This window comes from Saccostrea echinata, unplaced genomic scaffold, assembly GCF_033153115.1.
Source record: "Saccostrea echinata isolate AGI-Se365-2 ecotype Australia unplaced genomic scaffold, CSIRO_AGI_Sech_v1 ptg000029l, whole genome shotgun sequence".
Lineage (NCBI taxonomy): Eukaryota > Metazoa > Mollusca > Bivalvia > Ostreida > Ostreidae > Saccostrea > Saccostrea echinata.
Genome location: NW_026889778.1, coordinates 41,462,536 through 41,482,015, shown reverse-complemented (window position 1 = coordinate 41,482,015; position 19,480 = coordinate 41,462,536). Strand labels below are relative to the sequence as shown.

The following is a 19,480-nucleotide window of genomic DNA, read 5'->3' as shown; positions in this document are numbered from 1 at the left end:
TATAACTTCTTTTGAATATGTATTCTAGACAGTCTAGTAGGATTTAGTAATAATTTTTTTTCAACTAAAGTTTAATTAATAAAAATTCTGATACTTTTCATGCAATTATCAAACATCTATTGTCACTTCAGGAATTTTAACTAGAATACATGTACAGTATGATGATATAAATAAAAACTATGTTATTGATAGTTGAAATTTTTGGAAAAAAATTCAATTTGGTGGTCATTATTTTTGAATTCACCCCAATGGTTTGTATCAGGTTTCAAGTTAAAGTTCTTACCGCAGTCAGTCAGATCATTGTACACAGACACTCTATCAAAAGTTCTTATCACAGTCAGTCAGATCATTGTACACAGACACTCTACCAAAAGTTCTTATCACAGTCAGTCAGATCATTGTACACAGATACTCTACCGAAAGTTCTTATCACAGTCAGATCATTGTCACAGTGTACCAGCCGTAGTAACTTCTCTGAACTACCTAGATATGACGTCAAATCACTGCATACTTGGCAAATGACGTCAAGTCACTGCATACTTGAGCTGACATGACGGGGAAAGTGTCATAACTTTTATATTCCTTTCACATCACATGTAGATTTTTTTTACGTTGATGTTTAATTCATGTGTCTGGATTGTTGTTTTAAGGCTGTAATGATGGTGAATATTTGCAGTATAATATCGTTATTACTTTTTCTTGTCTAAATGTACGTATTCAAACAATTAAAAAAAAGGAATGTGAAATGCCCCCCTTACGTGTCTGTAGACAGAGTTAATCTATAAATCTTGTATTTATTAGACTGGCACAAGTGAATAATAAGGATTAATTGAAGATATTCTGTGTGAATCTACTAGAGAAATATGTCCTCTAACTGAATTTTGCTGGGGGATTGTATGTAATTTATCCTATTTTGTATAAATTGCGATGAAGAGTGGAAAATGACCCCTTGTATGTGGGAAAGTTGTTTTTCTCGTGAAATATTTTCTTATGAAATAAAATTCAGACTTGCCCCCAGCACTTTATATATACCCAAGAATACGTTTAATTGATTTATATAACAAGCCGTTCATAATAATTTTGTTTTTCACTTGTGCCGATGCGATTTTTGTGCAACATTTAAGAAAATTTATGTGTCCGTCACGTGATCAACATGTGACATCACAAAAATGCTTTTTTGTAACACCTTATTCAACTTTCTTTACAACTTAAATGTGTATGTATACATAGATTACAAACTGAAATCAAAACATTGCTCAGTATAAAATAGTATATATTTCAGGCATATTAAGCCTTCGGACAGCCTTATCCTAGCTGCGAAAAGTTCTTATCACAGTTAGTCAGATCATTGTACACAGACACTCTACCAAAATTTCTTATCACAGTCAGTCAGATCATTGTACACAGACACTCTACCAAAAGTTCTTATCACAGCCAGTCAGATCATTGTACACAGACACCCTACCAAAAGTTCTTATCACAGTCAGTCAGATCATTGTACACAGACACCCTACCAAAAGTTCTTATCACAGTCAGATCATTGTACACAGACACTCTACCAAAAGTTCTTATCACAGTCAGTCAGATCATTGTACACAGACACCCTACCAAAGGTGCTCATCACAGTCAAATCATTGTACACACACACTCTACCAAAAGTTCTTTTCACAGTCAGATCATTGTACACAGACACTCTACCAAAAGTTCTTATCACAGCCAGTCAGATCATTGTACACAGACACCCTACCAAAAGTTCTTATCACAGTCAGATCATTGTACACAGACACTCTACCAAAAGTTCTTTTCACAGTCAGTCAGATCATTGTACACAGACACCCTACCAAAAGTTCTTATCACAGTCAGATCATTGTACACAGACACTCTACCAAAAGTTCTTTTCACAGTCAGTCAGATCATTGTACACAGACACCCTACCAAAAGTTCTTATCACATTCAGATCATTGTACACAGACACTCTACCTAAAGTTCTTATCACAGTCAGTCAGATCATTGTACACAGACATCCTACCAAAAGTTCTTATCACAGTCAGTCAGATCATTGTACACAGACATCCTACCAAAAGTTCTTATCACAGTCAGTCAGATCATTGTACACAGAAACCCTACCAAAAGTTCTTATCACAGTCAGTCAGATCATTGTACACAGACACCCTACCAAAAGTTCTTATCACAGTCAGTCAAATCATTGTACACAGACACTCTACCAAAAGTTCTCATCACAGTCAGATCATTGTACACAGACACCCTACGAAAAGTTCTTATCACAGTCAGTCAGATCATTGTACACAGACACCCTACCAAAAGTTCTTAATATTGAAACTTACCTTTACAAAAAGTGCAGTCTGCTCATTTAACAAACTGAAAAAGGTCAAATATTGTTTATAGTTTATTTCGATATAAACAGTTTCACAAAAATGAAACATGTAAAAATTACATGCATATGGCACACAAGACAATTTGATTTTGTATATATTGTCAGAATGTGCTTAAACATTTACAGCCGAAATAAGAATGTAATAAGTAGAAATATGCGCATGCTATGAAAGTCCAATTGTCTTATTCAGATCAGTTTATTACATGAAATATATCCAATGAACAGATGAAAAACAATTAAGGCTATTTCTCCATTATATTTTTTATGAAGAAATCTTCAACATTTTTGTCAAATAACTCGGCTGTTCTTGTATGAACATTCCAGCACAATTCACGTTTTCCTGTAACTTTATCTGGCTTCATGACGAGAACAGAACGAGATCTTGTGGTCTTCAAACCTGGTTCCCTGATCCGAAGATAACCAATTATCTGATCTTTCTTGTTGGTCTTCACTTTGACGACAGAAATAAATCGATGTAAGAACTGGCCTGAAAATACAACAAAGGATTACAGCGATGCAACAATTAACCTTACACATGTTGCAAGATAAAATTCCTAAGTTATACGTAATTAGAGACGAAGAAAGGTGCAATTTAACTTACCAAGAACTCCATCCGACTCTCGGGAAAGACCAGCCTCGTTTTCAATGTACAAATTCAAGTAGTCAACAGACATGTTAACAGAGGCAATCGTTCTTTTAATGGAGATTGTAACGTTATTTTCAAAGTCTGCATGGATCACCCTGCTTCCCTTTATTGTCAAAATTCGATTGTAATGTCATTGAATTTATAAGGTTTCTCGTCTGTCCAAAATAGTTCTGCTCCATCGTATATAATTTTCGTTGGTGTGATCTTCATGACATGATCCTTATTTAAGATAACAACTTCCTTCATGAATGTTTTCATGCGTCCATGTTTGTCAAATTTGAATGATGGCATAATTCCAGCATTAATAGACAAACCTGTGAAAAGAGCAAACAGGAATATTAAAGTAAGGTAAGGATGTATTATTATCATTTAAGCTAAAATAAAAATTAAATCATTTTTTTTTCACAAAATGTTCTACTAAGGCCAGCTTTGAAATATTGTTTGGTTGCCCTCTCCCGACCGGCTGGCTCAAAATGGCCCCACTCAAAACTTTGTTCAACCTCCGGGATATACGATATTTTTTTTCGTTTTATTCCTGAATTTTCCCATTCGTCAACATATATGTCGAAATTTTCTGAGATAAAAAAGATTTTCCCACCTTCCTACCGACCCAATTTGTTTACCCTGTGTGGGGAGAGGGCAAGCAAACATTATTTCAAAAATTATTATGTTTAATAATATTGTAATACAAGATGATCTAATCCATTTACAGAGTTTGGAAAAATGGTCACAGAATTGGAGGCATGAAATAAATTAAATCATTCCCTATTTCTACTAAACATGTGACACAATCATGGACATTGCCACCCCTTAACTAAAGGCACATATATCATGTTCTATCACAAAACAAGGCATTTAAAATATATAGTTAATTGCTGATAGCTTCAGATTATAAATTTATTAATTATTGTCTAAACAAACCTGCTTCTGGGTCAGTTATTAAACGAAGAACATCTCCTGACTTGGCTGGTATATCAAAACACAATGGATGCTCTTGTTTCTTTATTCTGATCATAAAATGTGGGTCTCCTTCACCTATATGGTAAAACGAAACTCTAGAAAACACTTCAACTTACAAAGTTCTTCCAAAAAAAAAAAAAAATTAATGCGCAATTCTGACAAATCTTCATTCATAAACGTTAATAAATATATTGCAAAATTTTTGTTAGTTTTGTTGAACAAATTCAAAAATTACCATATAGTCAACTGTCTACCACATGCATGGTCAGGTATATATATGACAGACTTTCAACAGTTGAAGTTTCAATTTTTTTCCTGATCTTCCATCTAATCTCACTTTTTTCTTGAAGGTCCTTGTCACCAATTCATCGTAAATGAACACTGTGCAAACAAATTACTAGTGAGTAACAGAGTTTAAATATCCTTACTTACTCCCTCCTCCGTAAGGACCACCACCGCCGCCGTCACCACCACCACCACCACCACGGCTGTAAGATGGTTTGCTACCGCTTGATCCACTTGGAGGTGAAGATAACACTGTAAAATTGAGCAATTGCCAGAATCTGGAAGTTAATATCATTGTCTATTTAATATTATAATGATTTAATGTTTAATAAATGGACATAAAAAGGGAGTTTGACTTTAAATTGGTAATATGCTTTTCTTAGCTTTAATTACAGAGTTGAAATTAAAATTTACAGTTGTAATTAGTAACTTTACATACGATCATCATCCTCTCCCTTACTGAGGTCTCCGACATCTCTCTTTTCCAGCTTCGTGACCACCATCGAGGTTAGAGGAGCTACAAATTTGTACTAAATGATATATGAGAAACTTAGGATTTATAACATGCGCTCTATGATAATTAAACTATCTGAAAGCTATTTACTTAGCATATTTTTATGCCACTCTAACATTGATAATTAAAATGGAGAACAACGGCACAGGAAAATGTCTACGATTCAATACTTGTTTCAGTAATTTAAGGTACCTTTAGTGAGGGTTCTAACGCTCTCTTTTTCATTTCCTCTTTAGCAGTTGAATCAGTCTCGCCGATGGATTTCTCAAGCAGTTGTTTGATGGTTAGGTAAGCCCAAATTTTCTCTGTTATTTTTCGTAGTACCCTGGTTTGGTAAGCTGAGGGAAAAGGTTAGCATTTATGTCCGTAGAGAAAGCCAGTTCTACAGAACCCTTGGATCCCAGAGTTTCTAACTTAGTCAAAAAGTGTTATTGATTTATCCTCTAATTTCCCCCATGAAATAGGTGGGAAAAGTTGCAGTTGTAAGGTATTGAACAGTCGATGCTTTGTTAAGATATTTAAATGAAACATCTTTCAAAACAACTGCAGAGATTTCATCGTAAAAGCCTCTGAAGAGTGGCATCTGAGTCCTCATAAATTTTACGATTAAAACCCCTGTTTTGAATGACGACTTTCTTACCTAATTCATAGTCTGCTCCACGTCCACATGTCAAACTGTATATGGGAAACTTTTGCTTGGAGTTGGAGTTTTGAATATTTGTAAGAATGATGTTGATATTGATGACACCGGAAGTCTGTTATCTATCGTAGAGGAAGATGGTAACCTGTGACCTCTCTTTTGTATTTTCTACTCTTTTGATAAAGTTGATACCTTCTAAGAGTCCACTGTTTATGTTCGTTCATAAATAGAATCACACCAAAATTAAGGCCTGTAGCAACGGTTTATTTTAAAGTGAGGGGAGAGGGAGGGGGATCCGATAAGAGTTGACAAGCAAGAAAAAATTAAACTGTGCACCCCACTTTATAATCCTATTTCCTGTTGGAGGGTTTTCTCTTAGTTTTCTGTACAATTTTCCGTTCAGATACTGGAATTTGCGTATGTTTGGCCGTCCGGCAACAAAGAAGGGGGAGGGGAACAGCATCCAAATTAAAACTTACATATTAAAGCTACAGTAATAGATAATTCATAAAAAAGTGAAGGGCTGCCCCCTTCCCACCTTCTGCTTTCTATGGGTACAATTTAAATCTTTCTCGTCATTGATTAAAATATCCTCATCCCATAAGGTAAGCAAAATTCTCTAATGCATGCTACCTTTCATGACTTTTATGCATACTCCTTGTAGTTAATTACTTCAGAAGATGATCTAAAAGTGGCATAGCCAAATTTCGCCGGAATCTTCCTATGATATCAAATTGAAAACTTGCCTGTTACATATTATATATGGTAAATTAAGTAGAACTTTTTACTTTCAATCACTCATAAATGAAAACCCTTCGTCACAACCTTACAAAGAACAACTTGCCCCGAAGACAAGTCGCCCCCAACACTATTAAAGACAGCTCGCCCCCAAATTAGGACAACTCGCCCCCACTCAAGACAGCTCACCCCCATTATAGAGACAACTTGCCCCCATTATTTTTTCTTGTGAATTGCAAGGGAAAAAATAACTGTTATTCAATAATGTATATTTTATATGCAAATTTAAATTATAATCAATATTTTCGATTGTAATAGCTAGGTTATTTTTTTATGCATTTACATCATAATTTTGTATAAAAACACAATGTATGCATAGAAGTTTAAATCATAATATCCATGCTTTCTAAAATTTTATTCTTGTGAAATAGAGTTAATAAATGCATTTTGATTTATCATATTTTTTAAATTCATATTTATAAAATATGTCTATTTTAAAATAGCACATTGTCCTCAGTGTTAAAACATCTTAATTATTTAATGACGAAATTAACGTTTAACTGACGGCTTTAAGAAACTTATGATAATGATTATTACAAATTAAATGAAAACATCAGACTAAAGTTTTAATGAAACCCCCAAGCTCACAAATAATTTTGATATATACTTCAAAGTGACGACTAATTAGAATATGCAAGCTCCGAAAATTACGTATAATTAGTTGTTTAAAAAAATTGGCGTGCCATATCCAAGCTCCGAAGCAGCTTCAACGTGATGAAGAATTAAAGCATACAAGCTCTGAAAATTGCATATATTTAGTTTTATTTATTTGAAAATGTAAACAAATGTGTGAATTTAGTGAAGATATATCAAAAAAAGTGCCAGTACCGACAATAGATATTAGTGTTTAAATCACTTGTGTTGTGTTTTATTTTCAATAAAATTGAGAAATTTTAATTTGAGAGTTGTCTTAAATGGGGGCGAGTTGTCCTGAATTGGGGGCGAGTTGTCCTGAATAGGGGGCGAGTTGTCTTGGGGGCGACCTGTCTTGGGGGCGAGTTGTCCAGCATTCGAAAAGGTTAATCCCGTTTTGGGCATCTGGTTTTGGATGTCTCTAAGAAAGACGCAAAAATTAATCAGTTAAACCTGTTGTCATTCCTGTAAAAAAAACCTGTTGTCATTCCTGTTACAAAAGCGAGTATTGATTGTAGACCATGGTCACGGAGTTAAGGTCACAGGAATGGAACAAAATCTGACAATTTTCGATTTTTCTCATTTTGCGCAAATTTTCATGAATTTTAAAACACATTTTGTTTAAGATAATACAGAGTACAACCTAGCCTATCTACCAAATTTATATATATTTCATGCATATGAGATGCATCTCAAGATTGTCCTCTCTGTTTCCCGAAATTTAAAGTTTCTTAAATTTGACGAAAGTACTTCAGAATTGAGGAAATTCGGAAAAATGTCCTCCTTTGACACCGTCTTGAAAGAAGCTATGTACGCTATGAATCAAATTTAATGCTAGGTTTAAAAGGAGCATCATTTAAAGTTCTTAACTACAAAGTATCTAAATATTAAGCTCCTCTGAGCGAAAGGCTTAAAGAGCTAAATAAATGCTATGACCATTTGTGCGATGTGCGTCAACGTTTCGGAATTTTGGCCATATCTCAAGAACCCCCTGACCAATTTTTGTCAAATTTGCCACAAAGCGTTCTTGGCCCAAAAAATTTCTTGTACATTTCAAATAGGGATGTGACGCTTAACCAAGGGAATATAATTAGGGAAATAAAAACAAAAGTAGTGGTTGCTACAAATCTACTCAAGAATCACTGGGCAGATTATCACCAAACTAACATACAATGATGAAGATATGTTGTACATTAATCAAGATGTGTTTGTGAAACACTGATGCCCCCGTTTGGCAACTTATAGCAAAGGTTTAACTTTCTCAAATGCATATCAAACATGTTGGTACACTAAATAAGGTCTTGTCTCGAGGAATATACCTGTGAAATATGAAAGCCCTAGCAGCAACCATTGAATAAATATGTGTTGCGCCTCCCACCTCGGGAAAGAGAGTGGGCCAACTTTGTGGGCTTTCCACTCCCGTACGTCAACTTTATTTGGAATAAATAATTAAGTCAGGATAAAAGTTCAACAAATAAAATTTATTTACACTATGTACAATTTGATATGACTATTGTAATAATAAAATCACAATATCTGACACCTTAAAAATCTGTCACTCCCACAACCCGTATGAATAATCTAAAACTCCCAAAATAATTATAAAAACTAGCTACTTGTACTGAAAATATATTTTCTTTAATTAAATATTATATTGATACCTAATTTATAAGCCTTTTATACTGTAATTAATAAAATGTAACTCCCATAGATCCTCCCATACGTTTTCCCGTCGATGGGTCTCCCAACTCTACTTATGGGCTTCCCACAGGGATATCTCAGCGCCCATATATCTTAATATAACTTAACTAAGTGTAAAATAATTACCCATCTGCTTTGCATAGCCATCCCTAGTAATAGGGTGTGTATGGGAGATGCTCTCGGCTTCTGACTCCGAATTTCTCTCCCCCCTTTCTCCTCCTATGAGACGAATTTTCAGCTCTTTATATACTCTTACAGTATCCACTGGTTACCTCAATTAACCAATCGCTGACCCGAAACGACCCTACGTCACTTCCGGAAAAAACCAATCAGGGAAAGTGCACGCACTGAAGTTTTCTAATGGAGAATCATTAATAAACATACAAAATGGGATTTTATCTTCCAAAATGTGATAAGTACAAGTAGCTATGACTTTATTAAGTTGATATGAACAATGGCAATGAAATGTTCAAAGATGAAACGTGATAAATGACACCGAACATGCTATCGAGATCGAGACCGGGTCGAAATACAGTGAACCCGACTTCAAAACAATAATATACAATAGACAGCATATAATCAATATCTTTTACAACTATTTACCGATTATTTAATCACAATCATAGCATGTGTTAAATTGTTACTATACATAAATGTGATGAAAACAACGACTGAATAATACAATATGTATGCGCTGCGAGTGATCAACTGATATAAATACACAACGTGAAGAAATGAATTTCGTAACATATGGAAAAGGTTAAAGTTTTTCAAAAGTAAGTCAAACATCAAGGTCAAGATCAAATGGTCCAAAATTAATGATGCCCAAGGAATTGCCTTTTCACAAGAAATGCACATGTGGAATCTGAAAGCCGTAGTACCAATCGTTCAAAAGTTATGGCCAAGGTTTAAAAGTAGGTCGAACTCCAAGGTCAAGGTTAATGGATTACAATTGTTGGTATCCAAAGGAAGGTCTTGTCACAAGAAATAGACTTGTCAAATATGAAAGCCCTAGCATCAACCGTTCAAAAGATATGTTCAAGGTTAAAATTTTCCAAAAGTAGCTCAAGGTCAAAGTTGATGGTATCCAAAGGATTGTCATGTCACAAGGACTACATATGTGAAGTATGAAAACCCAAGGACCAACCGTTCAAAAGGTTAAAGTTTTCTAGAAGAAGGTCAAACTCCAAGGTCAAGGACAATGGGTCAAAGTTATTGGAATCCAAAGGAAGGTCTTGTCACATACATTACATATGTAAAAGATGAAAGCCATAGCACCAATCATTCAAAAGTTATGCCAAGGTTAAAGTTTTACAAAAGTAGGTCAAACTCCTAGGTCAAGGTCGTTGGTATCCAAAGGAAGGTCTTGTCACAAGAGTTGCACATGAGAAGTATGAAAGCCCTAGCACCAACCTTTCGAAAGTTATGTTTAAGGTTAAACTTCAGTAAAATTTTGCAAAACTGGATCAAACTCTAAGGTCAAGGTCAAAAAGTCAAATATAATGGTACCAAAAGAAAGGTCTTGTCACAAGGAATACATATGTGTTGATGAAAGCCATAGCTCCAGCCAATCAAAAGTTATGGGCAATGTTAAAGTTTTTGCAGACAAACAGACAGACAGGGCAAAAACTATATACCCCCGAATCTTCAATACGGGGGGCATAAAAATGTTCAATGCATTACCCTGGAGGAAAGAGTGTGGTCTCAAGGCAAGTTCAAAATTGATCAAAATTTATGTTTTGTTAAAACTTTGATATTTTGCCCACTATAAGGTCTAGGATCATCAAATCTTGTCAGTTGATGCATCTCAGGACCTCATATCATTTTGACTCAAAAATAGGTCACGGTAACCTACTTTCTGAATTTTGCAGGTATTCATTTTCAGTTTCATTTTGATGTATAACTAGGACACTTTGAAACTTATGATCATCAAAAGTTGTCAGTTTATGCATCATTGGACCTTAAAGTGTGTCAACCAAAAGGAATGTCACCGTGACTTACTTTCTGAATTTTGTGGCTAATCATTTTCTAAACATTAAAGGTCATTATATCAGATACTAAAAGGTTAAGAATCATCAAACCTTGTACGTTGAATAACATTGTTGTTTTTACGGGTTGCGCTGTATATCGATGGTTTCAGGGTTTCTATTTTTTTTTTTTCAGACTAAGGTGGCAAAGTATATTCGTAGTACACCTTTGTAAATTAAATCAATTTCTAATACTTTAAACTTTACTGATTTAAAATTATCCATTCTTTGGAAATACTTTCATTATTTTTATGTCTTGGGTGGGATTTTTTTTTAAAATCCTGTATAGCTGCCTAGCACAGGCATAAATGAATTTTTTAAACTAAGGTTTTTAAATTTTATATGCTTCTTGGTAATCAGAGCCATCAGTTAGTTAAATTTTGAAAAAAAAAAAAAAATCAGAACAAATCAATTGTATAAATAAAACTAAAAATCGAGTCTACAGTAAATTGAACTGGGTTTGTATACATTTATAAACACAATCATATTTCTTTTTTTCTCTAATTTTCTGAAAATACATGCATCTTTATATTCGAGTAACCGAGTGACAGATTTACAATCGATGCTAGAAGGTTTATTTATTAACCGAGTACTCGTTGACAACAGAAACCCGAGGAACAAACCTTATGGGGACATACAGATCCAAAAGGTGGAATCTATGGGCCCGTGCACTTATAAACAGGATTAGAAACACGACCAAGGAATTTGTTACAAAATGCAAGATAACTTGTCTTATTAAGTAGTCTTTTATTGTTTCATTTATCAAGATATTCTTCTAAAGTTAATTGAGTAAGACTGAATCTCATTTTACAATAATTTGTAATAAGTTTTATTATGATTTTCTGTACACAGTTACAAGTATATAGAGGGTATTCAGTGTTTTGTAGTTGGATATAGAATTTATTTCACGAGTGGGACAGGATTTTTTTTTTTTTATTTTCACGAGTGCTAAGCACGAGTTAAAAAATATATATAAAAAATCCTGTCTCACGAGTGGAATTTATTCCATATCCAGTAAAAAATATCGAATTTTCTGTTAATTACATTTTCTTTGATCTCCCCTTTGCCTCTGTCTTTTCTCCCTGCCATAGGCTGTGACGTCATAATTGAGCGGTTGAGACTTCATATGGCGTAGCAGATGTGAGATTGAAAACACTGAAACATGGATTTTAGCAATAAATTTGAGAAGAAATTTGCAGTTTTAATCTAGAACTTCGCTATGAGCTGCCATAATGGGGCATCAACGTTTCACAAAACATTTTTTATACAAAATCTTATTTCAAAAATTCTGTTATAAACAGAATTTACAAAATTACAAAATGAAATTCTGTTACTTTAGATGGTAATGAATTAGTATATGAAATTCTTACATAAGAGATCTATTGGCCACATGTTCACCTGAGCATTTTAGACTCGATCTGACAACACACACACATATGTATTTGTTTGTTTGTATGTTGTTTAACGTCCCGGTCTCCACGTCCCACAGTGGGATCAACTCCTTACGCTGCGACTCTAGAGCAGACGCTCTAACCACTGCACCTCGCGGGCGACTATATATATATATATATATATATATATATATATATATATATATATATATATATATATATATATATATATATATATATATATATATATATATATATATATATATAATACATGGTTACTGTCTTGAACATTTCTTGATATTTGGGCGAGGGTAAGAAAACATGATGGCTTGCCGAGCCCTGCTTCACGTTTTCGACCCGAGCCCAAATATCGCTTATATTTCAAGACAGTTATCATGTATTTTGTTTATCCTGCAACATATTTTCCATTTGACGTCCAATAATAAATATTTCAACCGATTTAGTTGAAGCTAAAACGCCATGGCGTAAACATTGCAATATACATGACGTCACAATGCTTTTAGAACGTCGGAATACATGCATGAGGCTTTGTTAGGGCATTGACCGAATAAAGCTTTTAATTAGATTATTAGGTTGCCTTTATTATGTGAATGCAAGGGGTAGTTGCAGGATAAATATATATATTATTGTGGCTTATTCCCAGGTTACCCAGTTATGAAGGAGAGTGCATTTAGAGACAAACACCTTAGTGCAAATATTACTGTCTTATGATATTATCTAGTTTCATTTGTATTGACTTGTTACTTGATTGATATATATTATTTTTTTTAATTTATCAAAACTATGACTTGTACGTAGAAAACCTTTAGATATGATTTGATTATAATTTTCAAATAATTCATTTGATTTTGTTTTAAATAATAGGTGCTCCAGGTACATCAAAAAAATTTTTTTTATTACTATTTGTTATCTGTCATGGTGATGATGATGATGATTTAATTTGTTTTCATTTACGATTTTGAGAATGCAGGCATGTGTCTATACAGACTGAAATTCAGCCCAGTATGACATCCACTGGCACCCAAACAAAAACATCTTTTTCATTGTATATGTCAGAAGACCTTTATGAAGTTTCTAGTCCTTAACCAGCACAGATTCTGCAGCTTCAGAATAAATTCCACCTGATATATATACATGCCAGTATTTACATTGTTATTATGAAGCAATATTGGTCTCAACTCCTATAATATCTCCTTTTTCAGGTAGTCTAATTTTCCAAGAAAGGAGAAAAATTATTAAAGGAAGACTAGGGGAAACTCAAATGTTCAGAAAATTTTCTAAAGATTTTATTCATAAATCATGAATTGTGCCAATGTTCTCCTTTCCAGACTATACATTGCAGCCCTGTATTTCAATGAAATCTCCAGCTGGATTCAAGCTGTAAATAAGCTAATTCAGAAAATCTGTATCACCCGCTTTAGAGCATGCGCAGATCTAGAGGGGGTCACGGGCGGGGGGGGGGGGGGGGGGGGGAGAGATGTACATTTTAAGAAGGACGGACGGGGCTAAGTAACTTAAAAGCTTCTTGAGATATCGCCCAGAAATGAAAGTTGTACACACACACACACACACAAAATGTATGAATTTATTTGGACTTTGGCCTTTTGAACTCAAAATAAACTAGACGCGTAATACCCGCACTTATGTGTTTGCCTCTAAATGCAGGCACGTAGCATTGGGGGGGGGGGGGGCAGAGGCCCCCCCCGCCCCACTTTTTTTCGAAACATAACTTTTTACCATTGAAAATGTTCATGAAAGGGTGGTTGCCCCCCCCCCCCCACTTTTTGTTTTTGTTGCATTATAGTCAAATAAAGGCAATGTATTAGGTATATTTAAAATTGGGGTACTGAAAGAAGTTAACACCCCCCCCCCCCCACCGAAATAGGACTTTTGAGTTTTCTCAGGTAAGTTGAAATTTTTTTCTCTGGTTGCCCCCCCCCCCCTTTCAAAAACGTTGCTACGTCCCAGAAATGTGCTCTGACTGCTCTCCTTCAAATTCTGTAACCAGGGAAGAAGCACACATTTAAATCAATTATAAAATGCTCAGGTGAACATGCAGCCCATATGGGCCTCTTATGTAAATCAGGTGTGGATCCCGGAATTTTTTCCAGGGGGGTCCAACCCAGAAATTTCTTGAGAAGCAAAACAACAACAACAACAAAAAACCCCACTTAAACTCCTTTCCCAAATGTGAAAACCTATTTCATGGTTGTGGTGGAGGGGGAGGGGGGAAGAGGGGGGTTTGGCCGCTCATTTTTTAAGCTTCATTTGTATAACTTTTCATACCAACTTAACAGGGGTCCGTGTTTTCTAAGGGGGGGGGGGTTCCAAGGTCACTTTTAGTTGCTTTCATATATTATTCATATATTACTCCACGACTCTAGAGCAGACGTTCTAACCACTAGCTGCGCCACACGGGCGACTAGAACGGGGTAAAATAATCGGAAATGAAAATGGTTAGGGGCCTATAGTTGGAAAAGGGTCAAAGATCATTGGAATGCCACAATTATACAAATTATACAATGAGACAAGTCCCTGGGGTCATTCCACTCGCTCTTTGGAACCGGAAACAATAAAATAGCTTTCATTAAAGCAAAAGCCCCTAAGTCATCTTTGTATTATAACACACTAAATAGGACATATGGGGTCATGACCCCCCAGAGGTCATTCCCAACCCCTAAAACTTCAAATGATTATATACATTGTTTCTTGAAAATGGTTGAAAACTCTCCCCTTAACCATATATAATATTGTCCCTCGAGTCATTATGCATTAAATGGTATAAAGGTTGTGACCCCTTGAAGTCATCCTCATCCTGAAACTGGAAATGATCACAATATGACCTGCGTCAAAAGTGTGTTAGTGATAATCTGCTTGACATTTTATTCAGGGCCCCCTAGGGTCAGTCCACCCTCCTAGAATTAGAAAATGAAAATCATTCAGAGACCCGCCATTATACTTTGTGTACATGTACATTATTGTATTATTCACAATTTATTTTATACCAAAACAAGTTATAAATAATTTGTATAAATAAATGAGCCTGGGGCTGGGAAGGGGGAAAAGGGGAAGGAGTTATGTCTGCATGGTCTTAAATGTTGAAAACTCCTAAAATTTGTGTTTATTAACCCGGCCGTTTCCCACTTGTCATCATTATTTACTGATCTTCTCACAACATACATGTGTCTGTATTAAATCAATAGATCATGGAGTTTTTTGGTCATATGCCTAGCTCTCCCTTGAATCAGAAATGGGGATATAAATATTTTAAGAATGATTAAGAATTAAAACAGGTCTCTTAAAATTGATTAAGCTCTGTAGTTGAATTAGCTATACTGGTATAGCTTGGTTTTGCTATTCAAAACACTTTGATTTAGCTATTTAATCATACTTTTTTATCAATGTACATTTTTATCAATATAGATAAAAGTTGCACTATGTTGACATGGGTATAAATTTCATATTTTCAGCTTTGAGTTTTCTGAAAACAATGCATGGAGGAAAACTGCTTTTCAAAAATTGTCTCCTGAGAATTTGCTATCACAGATATATATATATATATATATATATATATATATATATATATATATATATATATATATATATATATATATATATATATATATATATATATATACGTACTTGACGTGGTTTGCGGGTCATGTCACATAAACATGGTTTATGGGACCCTGCATTTGTAATAGGCTTATTTCAAAAGGAAACACATTTTTAAGAATAGTTTTTGATGTAGATCCCAAATATAGAAAAATTATAAAGTTTTCTCATATTTGGTTTCAAAGCTATAGATAACGTTGTGGGTCATTACATTGTGGGTATGAGTCCCACAGCGATCTATAGTAGATAATTATATATAACATACTTGTGGGTAGGGACCCACAAACCATATCATAGCAATATATATATATATATATTCTTTGTGGGAGATATCCCACAAACCATGTATGGATTCAAAAACAATTATATATAGCATACAATTGAATATGATTTGTATCGGAGCTCAAAAAAACACATATCATTTTATCAGACTAGTATATAGGTTTTTCTTTGAGGTAAATTTTCATCAAAGCACCTGTGAGGACTAGAGGTGTTTCCTAAGGGGTAAAGTGCAGCATACTTGTGGGTAGGGACCCACAAACCATATCATAGAAATATATATATATATATATATATATTCTTTGTGGGAGATATCCCACAAACCATGTATGGATGCAAAAACAGTTATATATAGCAAACAATTGAATATGATTTGTATTGGGGCTCAAAAAACACATATCATTTTATCAGACTAGTATATAGGTTTTTTTCTTTGAGGTAAATTTTCATCAAAGCACCTGTGAGAACTAAAGGTGTTTCTTAAGGGGTAAAGTGCAGCATACTTGTCGGTAGGGACCCACAAACCATATCATAGCAATATGGGGGAGATATCCCACAAACCATGTATGGATGCAAAAACAGTTATATATAGCATACAATTGAATATGATTTGTAAAGGAGCTTTAAAAACACATATCCTTTTATCAGACTAGTGTATATTTTTTTTTTCTTTGAGGTAAATTTCCATCAAATACTTGTGAGAACTAGAGCTGTTCTCCTAAGTGGAAAAGTGCATCCTGTGGGACATACTCAAAGAGAATGCAGATTTGTACAAATGCATTAAACAGAACATCCAGGGATGTGCTAAGGAAGTTTGCTTTGTAAACTCCTTGTGATAAGACAAAATTGAAACTGTTCTTAATGAATCACGGAAGCATGAAATGTAGGCCAGATGAAGCATGCAAAGCACCCATTGAAATGATCATAGATATGTAGATACACCTCAGGAGGAAGTTTGGTTTGTGTACCCCTTTTTATAAACTGAAAACAGACCAAAAAGTTGGCCTGATCTGTAAAACGTCTTTTAAAATATATGCATCGTATATCTTAAGATTGGTTTGTAAATCTCAAAAGATAAGCTGGTAACAGACCACTTTCCTTAACTGAAATTATTGACGCCTGGTCAAACGCAGCATAAAAAGTGGGAGAACATTTCATAGTCATATATGTGTAGTAATATATAAGCCTAAAAGAAACCCTATAGAATCACAGGTTCCTTCCAACTTCAACTATTTAGACCTGACATTAAGTGTTAATCTGTCATTTGTCTCCTTTAACATTTCTAAATTGTCTGGAGATTAAGATATCGTTTTAGATTTAGAAAGTATGGTGGGTTATTACAAGAAAAATAATACCAAATTTACCTTATATGGTTAGTTAAGAGAACACACGAATAGCAATTGACTGAACTTTACATGATTATAGATGCTGTCGATGGAAATTCAGGTCTTTTTACAATATATTATTTTAGATTAAGAAATTACATGCTATAACAAGTAAAACAACACCATATTTACCATGTTTCAATGAAAAATAAGAGAAAAAGTTATGGTCAATTACGAGAATACAACCATATGGATTGATTGACCCTAAGATGGTGATTGTTGGATCCATGCTTTCTATGAAAATTCAAGTTCTCATTAAATATCAGAAGCTCTATTTTTCTAAATCAGTAGCATTAAGAAATTTAGTTTGATTATTCAGGCCTGTAAATACATATTAAAAATTAAATTTAACAAGGACACCGCAAAGAGGAGCATCCCTCGCAAAGAGCTTCTCTATATATGCAAGGGAGCATTCGAAATCGATCCCGATGCAAATTACGTCACTTCCGTTTCGCACAGGACATAACCCACACACGATCGATTGCGTTACTATATCCCTCCAACTCCGTTGCGAGGGGATAATCAGATTTGCAAGGTGTGTACCAAAGCTATTAGAGGTATCCCTCATCTTCCTCTATCGCTCAAATGCAATATGGCTCAGATATTTTTATATACATGATTTAACTCGTCTTTTATACATTTCCAAGTTGCATATTATCCCAAAATCACATTTAAATTTCCAAAACATAAACATTTTGGTTCTGAAAAGGAAAATGCCAATTTTACTTCAACTGAATGGAGTATGCAGCTACAACTGTTAGTCATCTATACCCCACCCCTCTAGATAGCTGATGATAATTCAGATCATGTTATATATGCAGAAATATTAATTTGACTTTTCTAAACAAAATGAGGATGGATCATTTACTTTTTTCATTCTTTAAGGTGTTGGACCAAGACTTTTTTAAAATCAATAATTATTATTTTTTGCACTTGTCCCACCCTGGTGATAAATATTGCCTGGACCCTGAGTTCGAAGGTCAGGGGCATACTGATTTTGTCATGTCTGTTATTTTTCATAAATTTAATCTTTCCTACATTTTTATGAGAAGAACAATAAAGAAATTTGAAAAGATCTTTATGAGATCTAATTTCCTTAGCAATCGCCCATTTGTTTCATGAAGTTTTATTTCGGTAGGGTCCAAATGTTAACGTTAACCTTTCTTATAACATCTGAAAAAAAAAGTTTGAGACTTTATTTTGGATTTTTGGCTTTTTGCACATTATTTACCCAGAGCTAAATCAAAGAGGATTACAATTATGGAAACTATACATTCTCTATTTAATAGGTTTCTCTTTTTGACACCAACTAAGAAAATTATCTTGATTTTTTAAATAATGACAACTGTGAAAACTTATTTATAATATGTGATAAAACGAACCTAAGAATGCACAAACTCTTGCTCTAATAGTCACAGAACATGTTTTCCTTTAATGGGGATAAAACTTTTGTATCAAAGATGAAAGATACATGTATAGAACAATAGTATAGTACCTTTTAATTTTTGTTACTTAAACTTTAAAACTTTTAGAAATGAACACTTCATATCAAAAGCCAACAATTACCCGGTACTGCTGTTTTACCTCTGCAGGCATGCTTATAAAGCTATCCTTAAATTAACGACCACGAGATTAAAAAGACATGTCTATGGTAATTTTAAAAAGCGATGTTGCCAGGAAAACAACTTACAATTATGAAATTAACATTGTCTAATTAAATCCAATATATTTGGTAAAATTTCATTTTCATTAATTGAAGTATTAAAAAATTTATGCATCTAAAGGTTAAAACGTACGAAAGCCGGATAGGCTCATTTTTGATAAGACAAAAAAAATTAGCTCGTTATAACGAGATAATTATCTCGTAATAACGAGCTAGTATCTCGTGAAAACTAGTTAGTATCTCGTTATAACGAGTTAGTTATCTCGTTGTAACAAGATAATTATCTCGTTATAACGAGTTAGTTTTCTCGTTATAACCAGTTATTATCCCGTTATAACGAGTTGGTATCTCGTTATAACGAGTTAGTATCTCGTTATAACGGGTAAGTTATCTCGTTATAACGAGTTAGTTATCTCGTTTTAACGAGTTAGTTTTCTTGTTATAACGAGATGGTTATCTCGTTATAACGAGTAAGTTATCTCGTTATAAAGTGTAAGTTATCTCGTTATAACCAGTTAGTTATCTTG

The 19,480-nt window shown here is 34.2% G+C and overlaps 1 pseudogene; it reads right to left on the bottom strand.

Annotated features, from left to right (window-relative positions):
* Positions 1 to 2,580: 2,580 nt before the first annotated feature.
* On the bottom strand, positions 2,581 to 7,276 carry LOC133195339 (inter-alpha-trypsin inhibitor heavy chain H3-like; annotated as a pseudogene).
* Positions 7,277 to 19,480: the final 12,204 nt, after the last annotated feature.